Source organism: Physeter macrocephalus, chromosome 17, assembly GCF_002837175.3.
Source record: "Physeter macrocephalus isolate SW-GA chromosome 17, ASM283717v5, whole genome shotgun sequence".
NCBI classification, from domain to species: Eukaryota; Metazoa; Chordata; class Mammalia; order Artiodactyla; family Physeteridae; genus Physeter; species Physeter macrocephalus.
In genome coordinates, this window is record NC_041230.1 from 37231925 (window position 1) to 37248743 (window position 16819).

Consider the following 16819-nt stretch of genomic DNA (forward strand, 5'->3'; position numbering starts at 1 on the left):
TGTGTTCCAAGGATGGTAATGCTGGCAGAAATCTGTATCTTTCCCTCAGATTTAAATCTGTAAATGTTTGTGCACAGATGATATATTTCTCAAATATAATTTTACCAACACTTGTACTATGCCAGTAGAATCTAGGGGAAAAAAAGCATTTTAATGAAAAAAAAATCCTGCTAGTATATCACTGTATACCACTGGGATAAATAAGTACTCCAGTGAATTTAGAGAAAAGATAACCTGTGTTTTCTCATCCATAGAGCTCAGGCTACAGGGTCTCTTATTTCTCTTCCTCCTTTTTTATGATGTCTTTCTGATAACCATTAGCGTTTATTTCTGTGCCCATAGGACTAGAAGCAAAGCAAATTGAAGGAATTTCCCTAAATGTTAATTATTTGCCTCTGCTCCTTATATTGGATCCAAAATCAGTGTCTCTTCTTCCACATGCTCTTGACCTTGTTACATCCTAAAGCAGCTTAGTTCTCTTCCCATTCAAACCCAGCTTTGAGAAGATGAGTGGTTAAGCCTTTCAAGTTAGGTATAATTAAGTCCTGGCTTCATAAACTACTTCATTTATTACTCTGTAACTTTGGACAAGTTATTTTATCTTTATGGTCCTCAATTATAATGTGAGTTTAATACATATCTCCCAGGGTGGCCCTAGTGATTAAATGAAATAGTGTATATAAAGTGCTTAGCTCAGTACCTGACACAGTTACTCAAAAATTCATTCAGAAGTTCTTTGTTGAACACCTGTTATATGTATTGAGTGAACACTGTCCTGGGCACTTGAGATGCATCAGTGAACAAAACAAAGATCCTGCCCTAGAGGTTGTTTTATGGAAGGAATGGAGGAGTAGGCAATATGCATAGTACATAAGTTATGTAATATGTTACAGAGTGGTAAGTGCTCTGGAAAAAAAAGGAAAATTGGAGTAAAATAAGGGTTATCAATGAACAGGAATGTCTGTAATTTTCAGTAGGATAGTCTGGGTAGAGAAGGTCATATTTGAGTGGAGACCCGAAGGAGGTTAGGGAATGATGAGCCATGCAGATATCTGAAGGAAAGATGTTCCAGACAGAGGACTCAGCCTTGTAAAGGCCCTAGAGTGGGAGCTTGCACAGTGTGTTTGTTAAACAACAAGCGGGCCAGTATGGCTGGAGTAGACTGAGCGAGGAGGAGAGTAGTAGGAGAAGAGATGAGGGAGATGTCAAGGAGCCGGTTTACGTGACTGTGGGAGGCCATGTAACAACGTGGACTTTGTTCTGAGTGGAGTGGGGAGTAGTTTCTACTTTTTGAGCACATCAGTGATATGATCTGCCTTAAGTTTTGAAAGGATCACTCTAGCTGCTGGGTTAACAACAGGTTTAGGGGGCAAGAGTGAAGCAGAGGGACCAGTTGGGCTATTGCAGTAGTCTTGGTGAGAGACTAGGGTGGTAGCAATGGAAGTGGTGAGAAGTAGCCATAGTCTGGATGTATTTTGAGATAGAGCCAACAGGATTTGCTTATGGATTGGATGTGAGGTGTGAGAGTCAAGAATGACTCCAGGGGCTTCCCTGGTAGCGCAGTGGTTAAGAATCCACCTGCCAATGCGGGAGACACGGGTTTGAGCCCTGGTCCGGGAAGATCCCACATGCCATAGAGCAACTAAGCCTGTGCACCACAACTGCTGAGCCCGCGAGCCACAGCTACTGAAGCCCATGTTCCTAGAGCCCGTGCTCCGCAACAAGAGAAGCCATTGCAATGAGAAGCCCGTGCACCGCAACGCAGAGTAGCCCCTACTCGCCACAACTAGGGAAAGCCCAGGGGCAGCAACGAAGACCCAGCTCAGCCAAAAATAAAATAAATAAATAAATAAATTTTAAAAATAATCTTTAAAAAAACGAATGACTCTGGGCTTCCCTGGTGGCGCAGTGGTTAAGAATCTGCCTGCCAATGTAGGAGACGCGGGTTCGAGCCCTGGTCCGGGAATATCCCACATGCCGCGTAGCAGCTAAGCCCATGCGCCACAACTACTGAGCCTGCGTGCTGCAACTACTGAAGCCCACGAGCCTAGAGCCCGTGCTCCACAGCAAGAGAAGCCACCGCAATGAGAAGCCTGGGCACCACAACAAAGAGTAGCCTCCACTCGCCGCAACCAGAGAAAGCCTGTGTGCAGCAACGAAGACCCAATGCAGCCAAAAATAAATAAATAAATTAAAAAAAAAAAAGAATGACTCTAATTTTCTGGTTAGAGCAACTGGGAGTATGGGATTGCTTTCATCTGAGATGAGAAAAGCTGTGGGTGGAGCAATTTTGAGGAGCAGTTTAGGACATGTGAGTTTGTGGTGGTAGCTTGTTGCAGCTTCTGTTTTCTCACCACCCACCCTTAACTTCTTAAGTTATGGCACTGCTTTTTCATAAGTGACCCTTTGCTTATCTCAAGAGTTCAGTGGCTTTTTTTTTTTAATCAACTTTATTGAAGTATAGTTTACTTACCAAAAAATGCACCCACTTTAAGTGTATAATTTGAGTTTTAACAAATGTACACACCCATGTAAACACCACCCACAATCCTGATAATGTTTCAGTCCCCTCGTGCCCTTTTACAGGAATCTGGGAGTGGCTTGGCTGGGTGGTTCTGGCTCAGGGTCTCCTAGGAGATTGCAGTCAACCTCTTGGGGCTGTGCAGTCTCTGAGGGCTTGGCTGGAGCTAAAGGATCCCCTTCCAAGCTCACTCATCACTTTTGGTCAGTGGCTTCAGTTCCTAGTCACATGTTCCTCTCCATAGAGAGAAAAAGAATGAGGTCACCCTGCTTTTTATGACCTATTCTCTGATCACTTGTGTCTTCTCCTGTTCATTAGAAGTGAGTCACTAAGTCTAGCCCACACTCAACAGGGAGGGGGGTGGTTTATTCACAAACACGAGAGGAGGCTGGGGTCATTGGGGCCATCTTGGAGGCTGGCTACCACAATGTTCACTTAAATTTGATGAATTCAGAAAAAAATTAGAATGCTAATAGGAAACAGAAGCTCCATAGTCTCTCTGATTTGAAATATGTCTTTATGATCTAAGAAAATGGTCTTAGCAAAACCAGTCCTTTTATTCATTCTTTCTACCTTTGTGTTTGTAGGAATATTTTCAAACCAAGGGTCTTCAGTAAGAAAGGTCTGTTAATGGATAACTGACCATCAAGTCAGAGCACACAATTTTTTTTTTTTTTTTTTTTTGCTGTACGCGGGCCTCTCACTGTTGTGGCCTCTTCCATTGCTGAGCACAGGCTCTGGATGCGCAGGCTCAGCGGCCATGGCTCACGGGCCTAGCCGCTCCGCAGCATGTGGGATTTTCCCAAACCAGGGCACGAACCTGTTTCCCCTGCATCGGCAAGCGCACTCTCAACCACTGCGCCACCAGGGAAGCCCTATTTGAAACTTTTGCACCAAGGTATCTAGTGAGTTGTCTACATTGACTCTTAATAAGGGTCTTTCTTAGAAGAGGTTTAAAATAATACAGTGTAGTGGAAAGAGCTCTGGGTATGAGTCAAAAGACAATCATAACTGGTTTCCTTACCTGTAAATGGGAATCAGAATGTCTTCCCTATTCATATACCTCATGTGAGGATTAAATGAGGTACCAGAATATGTGAAAATGCCTTTTAAATTGTAAAGCCCTATCCAAAGTTAGGCTATTTGATGGGTTTGTAGGGTGAGATTATAGATAGATAATCAAGGAGTTTTAGTGCTGTAGAGTGCCTTAGGTCACCTTCACTTCAGGTAGCTCTACTATGTTGGGAGACTGCATCTTTCCCAGGTGGTCCATCCTGGTATTTTATAAACAAACAGCCAAAATGTTTATAATTCTTCCTTAACTTAAACTGCTTTCCTCTAATTTAGCTGTCAGAAGACAAGGAATGGAACAGATAGAATTGAAAGCATTTTTATGTTAAATTTTTGTAGACCAAGCAATACCCAATTCATTTGATCTTTCCTCTTAGAATCTATTTCCAATTGATTTTTATTTCAAACAAATGCAGATGATTATGGTTGACCATAAGTTATTAGTCTTGAGTGGTCAGATTAATGGTTTTTGCATGCATTGTGTTGTTGAAAGCCTCCTTAGGTTTTTAAATTAATGATTGTTTATGCTTACTACATGATCCTAGTTTGTGAGCATAAGGGGTATGAAAACACTTTATAAACTGAAAAAATGAACCTTATAGTGCTACTGTTTACCATTTTGTCTATGGAAATTGAATATGCTATCTAGTTTTATCTAGATATATCTAGAATATACTATCTGGTCCCAGAAGAAGCAGTTAAACTTTATATGGTTGTTGCATTGCTATTTATACCTTATGATTTTAATTGATAGTCAGGTAGTGTTAATAGCAGACATTGAGAGTAATTATAATGTGTATGGCGTTAGAGTAGGTACTTTTAAACATTTTTGATAAGTTATGTGTTTTACTTTTTTTGTCCTTTCTGAACATTTATACTTAAAATGAAAATCTTTTATCATTCATTTTCATCAGCATAAAATAACAAAGCAAAATTTAACAGCATTTGATTTAATGCATGAGGACAAACTCTTGTTTTAAATGTCTTCAAAGGTCTGTGACTGCTGCTTCTGGAGTGTTTTGCTTACTTGCTTGCGGGATCTTTGTCCCAAAATAAATATTGTGTCTGTTTATATAGCATCCACAATTTGGCAGAGTTTAGAGGACTCCTTGATGTTAGCTTTGAGAAATCTGTATTCAAGCTGAGCAGCCAGTTCCCTCTCCTCCTTAGACAGCCCAGTCACTCCAAATAAAAGATATCTGGGGTAACGCTACGGGATGTGGTTTCCCCAAGAGAAATTGAGGCAACTTTACAACTAACTTGTCAGATCTAGACTTTAAGTATTTCAATTCAACTAAAACATGAAGTATATTTTCCAGCACTTAGTTATCAACAGTTCAGTGCATTGAAATAAGTAATCTGGGCTTTTAAAAAAGTTTTATTTTCAATAATTTTTTAAAATAAATTTATTTTATTTATTTTTGGCTGCATTGGGTCTCCGTTGCTGTGCATGGGCTTTCTCTAGTTGTGGCGAGAGGGGGCTACTCTTTGTAGCGGTGCATGGGCTTCTCATTGCAGTGGCTTCTCTTGTTGCGGAGCACGGGCTCTAGGCGCGCGGGCTTCAGTAGTTGTGGCACACGGGCTCAGTAGTTGTGGCTTGCGGGCTCTAGAGCGCAGGCTCAGTAGTTGTGGCACACGGGCTTAGTTTCTCCACGGCATGTGGGATCTTCCCGGACCAGGGCTCGAACCCGTGTCCCCTGCATTGGCAGGCGGATTCTTAACCACTGAGCCACCAGGGAAGCCCTATTTCAACGATTTTTAAATCCAAGAAGAGTTGACTGACTTCATGAAGAAATAATAATGTTTAAAAATGAGAATATCATAGTACCTTCCAGTTAGAGTTACATTAATTTTCATATATGGTAAATGTACCTCTGAAGTATTTGAAGATAATGTACTCTTTTTTTTTCTCTCTTTTTTCTCCCAGGTTTTTTGAGATATAATTGATATACAGCACTTATCTTTTCCCCTTTTCTTGAATTGCATTATTTGCCTAGATTTACCTTTTAGTGTAAAGATAACATTTTAGTCTTGGCCATATCTCAGTTATATATTCCAAGTTAGAGATGTCAGAAAATATGTCTGAGAGAAACGTCCTTAATTCTTTCCCCTTTTGCTTCTGTTTCCTACCCCAATATTTTTGAATGATTAATTCAAACACTGCAAGGATGAAGACTATTGAAATGTTCAACTGAAGAAATCAGTTTTTGAGAAGAGCTGCTATATCCCAGCTTTACTGCTTCCCATTTTCTTTTGTAATTGTTTTTTTTCAATTGTCATTATTGAGATATAATTTATATACAACAGAATTCACCTATTTAAGGTAATAATTCAGTGGCAAATGTGTACAGTCATTGGTGTGATTACTACCACAATAAAGATACAGAATATTTCCATAACCTCAGAAAGTTCCCTCATACCCCTTTGCAGGCAGTGTCATTTCAGGTAACCACTATCTGCTTTCTGTTACATACTATTTTGCCTTTCCTGGAATTTCATATAAATGGAATCATACAGTATGTAGTTTTTTGTACTTAGCAACTTGCTCTTGAAATTCATCCATATTGTGTGTATAGTAGTCCATTCCTTTTTATTACTGAGTAGTATTCCATTCTTTGGAGTTGTCACATTTTGTTTATCCATTTACCAGTGATGGCCATTTGAGTTATTTCCCCTTGTTTTGGCTGCTATGCTGCTTTGAACATTTATATACGAGTCTTTTATGTAGACATTTGTTTTCATTTCTCTTGGGTAGATATATGGGACTGAAATTACTGGGTTGTTTCATGAGTATAACTTTTTAAGGAACTGCCAAACTGCTCTCCAGAGTGGCTGTACAGTTTCACATTCCAGCTAGCCATGTACGAAAGTTTCAGTTACTTCACATCTTTACTAACACTTTGTACTGTCGGTCTTTTAAATTTTAGACATTTTAGTGAGTTTGTAGTGGTATCTCATTTTGGTTTTAATTTGCATCTCCCTAGTGACTAATGATGTTGAGCATGTTTTATGTGCTCGTGTGCCATTTGTGTATCTTTGGCAGTGTCTGTTCAAAACTTTTGCCCATTTTTTGATATCAAGTTATTATTGAGATGTAGGAATTTTTTATGTATTAAATACAAGTTCTTTATCGATATTTTTGCAATTGAAGTTTTATTATGAGTCTGTTTAAAGTAGAGATAGGCTTGACTGCATATAAAACATCGTATTAGGGGACTTTGCTGGTGGTCCAGTGGTTAAGACTCTGCACTCCCAATGCAGGGGGCCCTGGTTTGATCCCTGGTCCGGGAACTAGATCCCGCATGCTGCAACTAAGACCCGGCACAGCCAGCCATTTGTGTATCTTTGGCAGTGTCTGTTCAAAACTTTTGCCCATTTTTTGATATCAAGTTATTATTGAGATGTAGGAATTTTTTATGTATTAAATACAAGTTCTTTATCGATATTTTTGCAATTGAAGTTTTATTATGAGTCTGTTTAAAGTAGAGATAGGCTTGACTGCATATAAAACATCGTATTAGGGGACTTTGCTGGTGGTCCAGTGGTTAAGACTCTGCACTCCCAATGCAGGGGGCCCTGGTTTGATCCCTGGTCCGGGAACTAGATCCCGCATGCTGCAACTAAGACCCGGCACAGCCAAATAAATAAATAAATAAATAAATATTTTTAAAAATAAAAAATAAAATATTTATTTTAAAAAAAACATTGTATTAGTAAATATAAATACAGATTCTTTCAAAACTGCTATAATGTAAATGTAATTTTGGCTTCTGTTGTGCCTCTCTTAACTTTCTCTCATTTGTAGACTTTAATGCTGCCTGGCTCATAATGTTGATAATCTTGAAATTAATGGTAGTTCCTTCAAGAGCTTGATGTATTTTTCTTTAAGTCTTGATTGATTGATTGATTGATTGATTGCCACGTTGCGCAGCACGTGGGATCTTAGTTCCCCGACCAGGGATCGAACCCATGCCTTCTGCATTGGAAGCAGAGTCTTAACCACTGGACCTCCATGTTTGGGTTTGTTTGTTTGTTTGTTTGTTTGGTTTTTTTGAGCTTGTGTTTTTTAATTTTGTTTATTATAGTAAAATACACGTCACAAAAAATTTACCATTTTAACTGTACAGTTCAGTATCGTTAAGTATATTAAAACTGTTGTGTAACCATCACTACCATCCATCTCCAGAACTTTTGTCATCTTCCTCAAACTGAAACTCTGTACCCATTACCATTAATTCTCCATTCTCCTTTCCCATGCCCCCAGCCCCTGGCAACTGCCATTCTACTTCTGTCTTTGTGAATTTGATTCCTTTAGGTACCTCATATAAGTGGAATCATATGGTATTTGTCCTGTTGTGACTGACTTATTCCACTTAGCATAATGTCTTTAAGGTTCATCCATGTTGTTTCAATGTAGTGGGTTTTTTAAAATATATATAAATTTATTTATTTTATTTTTGGCTGTGTTGGGTCTTTGTTGCTGCGCGCGGGCTTTCTCTAGTTGCGGCGAGCGAGGGCTACTCTTTGTTGTGGTGTGCTGGCTTCTCTTTGCGGTGGCTTCTCTTGTTGCGGAGCACCGGCTCTAGGCGCGTGGGCTTCGGTAGTTGCGGCACGTGGGCTCAGTAGTTGTGGCTCATGGGCTTAGTTGCTCCACAGCATGTGGGATCTTCCCGGACCAGGGATTGAACCCGTGTCCCCTGCATTGGCATTCTTAACCACTGCGCCACCAGGCAAGTCCCTCAATGTAGTGTTTTAAAATAACCTCTTTCCTGACAAAAGAAATAAGAAAAATTTGGAAAATACACTTTTAGAAAAGATATAAAAATCATCCATAACCTACCTCTTAGAAGACCATTGTTAATGTTCTGTTATATTGCTGTTCTTATTTTTTTCTGTGTATATTTAAATTTTAAAGTAAAAATTATTCTATTTGATATAGCATTTACTTTTTATCTTTGAATTTTCTGCACATCTTATTAATTGTAGGATACTTTTTTATCTGACATTAAAAAATCTATATCTTTCTGATCTTACTGTTATTAACTATCAAAGAATAGAAAAATCAGAAATAGATACCTTTGTATAAGAAAGAAGCAACAAAATGATTATCAGTGTTAATTTTTAGAATAAAAAGATGAGAAATATGGACATGGATGTAGCTAACGAGCACACATGAGTGTTCATCCATCTAGGAAATCTTTGCAAATGTAGGAAACAGTAGTCAGTCAATACTGTACACATGGCCATCATATGAAAAATCTTTTTCTCTCCTACAGAAAACTTTGGGCATTCTAGTAAAGGCGTTTTGGGGCAGAAAACGTTTATTAACTACGTCTGAATATATGGGACTCCCTTTGCTCCTGTGTACTCTAATTTCCTCATTTAAGAATTAGAATAATAATAGCAAACAGTTCTGTAGCACTGGCTATGTGCGAGGTGCTGTTTTAATTGCTACGTAGATAACATAAACTGATACTTTTATGGTCTCCTTTTTACTGAGAAGAAAGCATTTGTAAATTGTAATGCTATTTAGCTTGAGCAGACTTAGAGACTTTATTTATTTGATATTACTTCTTTGATACTTAGTTTTCTACAGAATATTAGAAGCCACAGACTAGCTAACTGTGTTCTTCTTGTTATAGACAGTGATTTGTTGGGGAGTTTAATTATTGTTACCTTCTTTTATGAAAGTATACAATGTAAATAGTTGGAAATTATTATCTACTATGAGCTTTTCAATTTAGGCTGGGCCTTCTCAAATTGATGTGTATTTAGGAACCAAGAATTTAAAATAACACTTAAAATGTGCCTTTTGGCAGTGTAACTGTGCTTTTAGGACTCTGATACTTTGCTGCGCTGTACTGTGTCCTCAGCAGGAAAGGGCCAAGTCTGGGAATGGTTGGCAGGTTGTTTTTACAGGGGAAAACCTTTCTTCCATGTATACAGTCAATACTAAGCCCTTTTGTGTTTTAAAAGTTTAGATATGAAGGCAGATTAATCTTCAGATTAAAACAAAAGGGTAGGGCTTCCCTGGTGGCGCAGTGGTTAAGAATCCGCCTGCCAATGCAGGGGACACGGGTTTGATCCCTGGTCCGGGAAGATCCCACGTGCTGCGGAGCACCTAAGCCTGTGCCCCACAACTACTGAGCCTGCCCTCTAGAGCCCGCATGCCACAGCTAATGAGCCCGCAGGCCACAACTACTGAAGCCCGCGCACCTAGAGCCCATGCTCTGCAACAAAAGAAGCCACCGCAATGAGAAGCCCTCGCACCGCAAGGAAGAGCATCCCCAGCTCACCACAACTAGGAAGAGCCTGTGCGCAGCAATGAAGACCCAACGCAGCCCCCAAAAAACAAAAACAAAAACAAAAAAACCAAAAGGGTAGCCTAGGAACCATGTGACTGCAGCATTTCCATTAGGAGAATTTAGATGTTTTCAAATAAATAAAATATTCTGCCCATATTAAATGATAATTTTTAATAAGTGTCTGGCCTCACTTGCAGAGTATTGTTTTAAATAATGGCCTTTTGGGAAAACCCTTCTAAATTTTTTGAGGGTATTGCTTATTCCAGCTTTTTAGTCCTGGCTTGCCATCCCTTTGCTATCCAGAATATTGCTGCTGGGCCATTTTTTTTTAATTGCAGTAAAATTCATGTAACGTAGAATTCACCATCTCATCCATCTGTACAATTCAGTGGTTTTTAATATATTCACAATGTGCATCACCACTATCAAATTCAGAACTTTTCAGAACTCTGGACCATTTAAAATACATTTTGACAATCTACAAACTAGCTTTTATGGTGATCACCACTAGTACTAGATGATATATACATTACTACTTCTCTTAATCCTGCACTATAGTGAAGTCTTTTATTTGATATTGGAACACATTTAATGATAACTTGATTTTACAGCTGAGGAAACTGGGGCCTAGAGAGGCTAAATAAATCTTCAGTAGTCATGTAATCTGTTTCCTAGGTAGAGCCAGGATCGAGACCCAGGTCTTTTACCCAAGAGTCTGTGTTGTTTGCAGTTTACCACACTGCTGCTAATAATCATTAGGTAAGTTGCTAGAAACTCCACATACCACTTTCCAAAGTTATTGAATATTTTGGCCCACCAAGTTATTCTTCCTGTTAATAGTGAATATTTTAATATGGTCATTTTCGACCTCATTTGATGACTTCAGAACAACCTTTAACTTCCATCTTTTTCCTTTCAACCTTTAACTTTTCTTGAATTGTTTTTCTAACAGAGTGCAAATGATATTTGTGATGATAAGCTGCTGGAAAACTACACATAATCAATTTTTTGTGTTAATATTGTGTTAATAATTTGGTAAAGTCAGCTGTAATATTTTTAGAAATAATTCTTAACAGAGTTGACTCAGAATGGATTACAATAAATAGCATCTGCCTCTTTTATTTCATTAGCTTTTTTTTTTTTGTGGAACGCGGGCCTCTCACTGTTGTGGCCTCTCCCGCTGTGGAGCACAGGCTCCGGATGCACAGGCTCAGCGGCCATGGCTCACGGGCCCAGCCACTCCGCGGCATGTGGGATCTTCCCGTACTGGGGCACGAACCCGTGTCCCCTGCATCGGCAGGCGGACTCTCAACCACTGCGCCACCAGGGAAGCCCTATTTCATTACCTTTTTTTGGTCTTAGTTAAGGAACAAAGAATTTTACAACTTAATTTTGTATGTTTTTCACTTGAAATTGTACCTCTTGGGTCAGAACATTTTAGGACTCTCTTAAAAATGCCTTCCAATGCAGGGGACGCGGGTTCGATCCCTGGTCAGGGAACTAAGATCCCACATGCTGGGGCAACTAAGCCTGCGCACTCTAGAGCCTGCACGCCCTAGAGCCTGTGCACCACAACTAGAGAACCCGCATGTCACAACTAAGACCCAATGCAGCCAAATAAATAAATAAATGTATTTTTAAAAACGCATTGTTTACTTTGAATCACAGAATGAAGATGGCAGAACTAGTAAACTGTCTACTTTGGGTTGGGGGTGGGATATTCATATAATATATACTGAAGTCATGTGAAGAGTTCATGTCATTTATTGTTGTAGATGGTTAAGGATTTAACCATGAAATTGACTGTCCAGTCTCTTTATTTTTAGGGAAATAGTCTATTTTTACATGTCCTGAAATACTTAGGAAACATTAATAATGCAGTCCATTAATGCAACTATGGTTTGGGTGAATGTATAGAGTTATGAGTTTTGGGTGTTAGCTTATACCACTTACTGGCCCTGTGACCTTCTGCAAGTGAATTATTTAATCTCTCAGTTTTAATTTCTTCTTTTAAACTTTTTCTTATTGGATGGTTGTAAATGTCAAATAGGACTTGGAAAAGTTTTGAGAGCGGTAAAGAATTTATATAAGCCTAAAGTGGTAATGCTTGTTAAACCTGAGTGAAAAAGTACCGGGAAGAGAGAGTTAAGAAATGAAGGGAGCTATATGGAGCTGTTTTGGGGTGGGATAGGGACTTCTTTAAGCAAAGTGAGTTCAAAGTAGAGGCTTGGAGTTGCAGAGAGTCCAGAAATAGCATTCAGGGTCTCACAGTGTTAAAGTTGATGGTGGTTTGTGATGCTTATGCTAACATAACATTACTTTTTTTTTTTTTTTGCGGTACACGGGCCTCTCACTGCTGTGGCCTCTCCCGTTGTGGAGCATAGGCTCTGGACGCGCAGGCTCAGCGGCCGTGGCTCACGGGCCCAGCCGCTCTGCGGCATGTGGGATCTTCCCGGACTGGAGCACGAACCCCTATCCCCTGCATCGGCAGGCGGACTCTCAACCACTGCGCCACCAGGGAAGCCCAACATTACTTTCTTATACAATGAGAAAGCCAGCAGGAATTTTTAAAAAAATTTATTTGTTATTTATTTATTTATTTTGGCTGCACCAAGTCTTAGTTGCAGTGGCCTTAGTTGTGGCACGTGGGAACTTCATTGTGGCATGCAAGATTTTTAGTTGTGGCATGCGGACTTCTTAGTTGTGACATGCAGACTCTTAGTTGCGGCATTCGGACTTCTTAGCTGTGGCATGCAGACTCCCAGTCGTGGCATGTGGAGCTCTCAGTTGCGGCATGCGGACTCCTAGTTGTGCATGCATGTGGGATCTAGCTCCCCGACCAGGGATGGAACCCAGGCCCCCTGCATTTGGAACACAGAGCCCTACCTACTGGACCACCAGGGAAGTCCCAGGAATTTTAAATATACGTCGTGAAGGACAGTTTTGTGTAAGAATATAAATCATATTGCAGATGACCAAATTTTAGACTAGACTAAAAATCTAAGGTTTTTTCTACTTAACAAACCCATGTATATCTCAGAGTATGAATGTTGTTGGTGTGTGCGCAACTTCTCAGATGGCTCACAGAAGGAATGGCTCTTGCAGACGATGGACCATCAGTGTGTCTAGGTTGAGCATTCTTGTGAAAAATGATGTTTAGTGAAAATTTGCAACACATGGCATTAACTCTGTGGGACTGTACAATAAAACCTGTATAATATTTCAGCATACTTTTTGTGTTGTAAAATTTAATACAGTGTGATTTTTATTGTCACTTAAAATACCTTATAAAGTGTCCCAAATTAGGTGCGCTATTTCTGCATATTTCACTTTTTAAATGTTTGTTATTTAATGCATTTTCTTCTTAAAAGCTAGTCATGTTTTCATTTGTTAAGTGATCTTATGAAAGAGTAGATAAAAACATATGTATGGGGACTTCACTGGTGTAGCAGTGGTTGAGAATCCGCCTGCCAGTGCAGGGGACACGAGTTTGAGCCTTAGTTTGGGAAGATCCCACATGCCGTGGAGCAACTAAGCCCGTGAGCCACAACTGCTGAGCCCGCATGCCACAACTACTGAAGCCCGCACGCCTAGAGCCCGTGCTCCGCAACAAGAGAAGCTACCGCAGTGAGAAGCCCGCACACCGCGATGAAGAGTAGCCCATGAGCAGCAACAAAGACCCAGCAAGGAAGACCCAATGCAGCCAAAAGTAAATTAGTTAATTAATTAAAAAAAAACATATGTATGAACTGATTGACTTTGTTATAAAGCAGAAACTAACACCATTGTAAAGCAATTATACTCCAATAAAGATGTTTAAAAAAATATGTATGGTTTTAGGAATAATAATAAAAGGAACATCCATGTGATGTCTAGTAGGTAGCCACTAGCCACATGTGGCTTTTTTTTTTTTTTTAGCAATATTATTTTATTTATTTTTTTAAACATTTATTTATTTATTTGGTTGCGCCAAGTCTTAGTTTGCAGCAGGTGGGCCCCTTAGTTGCAGCTCACTGGTTCTTAGTTGTGGCACATGGGCTCTTTTAGTTGTGGCAGGTGGGCTCCTTAGTTGTGGCATGCGAACTCTTAGTTGTGGCATGCATGTGGGATCTAGTTCCCTGGCCAGGGATCACACTCGGGCCCCCTGCATTGGGAGTGCGGAGTCTTAACCACTCCACCACCAGGGAAGTCCCCACATGTGATTATTGAGCACTTAAAACGTGGCTACTCTAGTTGACATGTGCTGTATGTGGAAAAGTACACACTGAATTTTGAAAACTTGGTACAAAAATAGAAGCATGTAAGATATCTCAATAATTTTTATATTGATTACACGTTGAAATAATTTTTTTTTAATTTTTTTTTAATTTTTTTTTTTTGCGGTATACGGACCTCTCACTGTTGTGGCCTCTCCCGTTACGGAGCACAGGCTCCGGACGCGCAGCTCAGTGACCATGGCTCACGGGCCCAGCCGCTCCGCGGCATGTGGGATCTTCCCGGACCAGGGCACGAACCCGTGTCCTCTGCATCCGCAGGCGGACTCTCAACCACTGCGCCACTAGGGAAGCCCTGAAATAATATTTTAGGTATATTTGGTTAAGTAACATTACTGGGATTAATTTTACCTGTTTATTTTTAGTGTTTTAAACATGGCTGCTAGAAAATTTACATTTATATATGTGAGTTGCATTTGTGGTTCCCATTATATTTATGTTGGATAGTGATGCCTTAAAAAACTCCACAGTCCTATTCCCCCCTCCACAAAAACTTCTCACTACCTTGATTAATATATTTACTTCCTTGCTTTTCTTTATCATCTTGTTCCTATGGATGTATTTCTAAACAGTGATTTGTTTAATTTTGAAAAACTGAATATAGCAAGCACAAACTTCATGGCAATGTAAATAAAGGACTATAATGTCAGTTCAACATGAAAGTTCCTAGGAGATAAGCTGAACAAAATCTCAGTGTTACTTCTGGATTCAGCTTCCCGGCGAATTTTAAAAGCCTCTGGGGAAGTTTGGGAGCCGAGTCATGAGTAGGTTATGGAAAACCTAGGGCTTATTCTGGATTTGGGGCATCTGGCACAATGTGAGCCATTGTTCACAGTATGCTGGAGATCTGGAGGAAATAATGATCAGAGGAAGTGGGCTGCTCTATATTTTCTGATTCTAGGTTCACCATGAACTGCCTCTTTTACATGAGTTTTTCCATAACTCTTTTTATTTTATAAAACAAACTCTATACCCATTAAACAGTAACTCCCCATTCCTCGACTCCTCCTTCCCCTTTGTTCCTGGCAGCCACCGTTCTTCTTTCTCTGTGATTTTGACTAGTCTAAGTACCTCTTATAAGTGGAATCATACAGTATTTGTCTTTTTATGACTGGCTTATTTCATTTAGTGTAATGTCTGGAAGATTCATCCATGTAGCATATTGCAGAACTTCCTTTAAAAGGCTGAATAATAATATTCTGTTGTATATATAGACCACATTTTGCTTATCTATTCATTCGTCAGTGGACATGTGGGTTGTTTCCATGTTTTAGCTATTGTAAATACTGCTGTTATGGACATGGGTGTGCAAATATGTCTTAGAGACCCTGCTTTCAGTTCCTTTGGGTATATAACCAGAAGTGGAATTGCTGGATCATATGGTAATTCTCTTCTTAATTTTTTGAGGAATTGCCACATGTTGTCCACAGAAGCTGTATTCTTTTTTTTTCCTTTTAAGTCTTATATCATGTAACTTTTATTTTTTCTTAGAATTTTATTTTTTTATACAGCAGGTTCTTATTAGTTGCCCATTTTATACACATTAGTGTATATATGTCAATCCCAATCGCCCAATTCATCACACCACCACCACTACACCACCACCACTTTCCCCCCTTGGTGTCCATACGTTTGTTCTCTACATCTATGTCTCTATTTCTCCCCTGCAAACCGGTTCATCTGTACCATTTTTCTAGGTTCCACATATATACGTTAATATATGATATTTGTTTTTCTCTTTCTGACTTACTTCACTCTGTATGACAGTCTCTAGGTCCGTATCACCCAATTTCGTTCCTTTTTATGGCTGCGTAATATTCCATTGTATATATGTACCACATCTTCTTTATCCATTCATCTGTCAATGGGCATTTAGGTTGCTTCCATGACCTGGCTATTGTAAATAGTGCTGCAATGAACATTGGGGTGCATGTGTCCTTTTTAAAAAAAATTGTATTTATTTATTTATTTACTTATTTATGGCTGCGTTGGGTCTTTGTTGCTGTGCACGGGCTTTATCTAGTTGCGGTGAGCAGGGTCTACTCTTCATTGTGGTGCGCAGGCTTCTCATTGCGGTAGCTTCTCTTGTTGCAGAGCACGGGCTCTAGGTGCCCGGGCTTCAGGAGTTGTGGCTTGCGGGATCTGAAGTGCAGGCTCAGTAGTTGTGGCGCACGGGCTTAGTTGCTCCGCGGCATGTGGGATCTTCCCAGACCAGGGCTCAAACACGTGTCCCCTGCATTGGCAGGCGGATTCTTAACCACTGCACCACCAGGGAAACCCATCATGTGTCCTTTTGAATCATGGTTTTCTCTGGGTATATGCACACTAGTGGGATTGCTGAGTCATAGGGTAATTCTGTTTTTAGTTTTTTAAGGAACCTACATAGTGGCTGTATCAATTTACATTCCCACCAGCAGTGCAAGAGGGTTCCCTTTTCTCCACACCCTCTCCAGCATTAGTTGTTTGTAGATTTTCTGATGATGCCCATTCTAACTGGTGTGAGGTGATACCTCATTGTAGTTTTGATTTGCATTTCTCTAATAATTAGTGATGTTGAGCAGCTTTTCATGTGCTTCTTGACCATCTGTATGTCTTCTTTGGAGAAATGTCTATTTAGGTCTTCTGCCCATTGTTGGATTGGGTTGTTT

At 39.8% G+C, this 16819-nt stretch overlaps 1 protein-coding gene across 3 annotated transcripts in view; it reads left to right on the forward strand.

Annotated features, from left to right (window-relative positions):
• Positions 1-16819, forward strand: part of LOC102976114 (core-binding factor subunit beta) — a 245217-nt gene that overhangs the window by 203679 nt on the left and 24719 nt on the right. For 2 of the 3 annotated variants that reach the window (XR_003676458.2, XM_028477619.2), the window contains exon 1: positions 10582-10656. The exons of the other annotated variant lie outside the window; for it this stretch is intronic. The gene's annotated coding sequence lies outside the window, so the exon portion shown is untranslated. Of the gene's footprint in view, positions 1-10581; positions 10657-16819 lie in introns of those variants that run through there. 3 annotated transcript variants of the gene reach the window in all.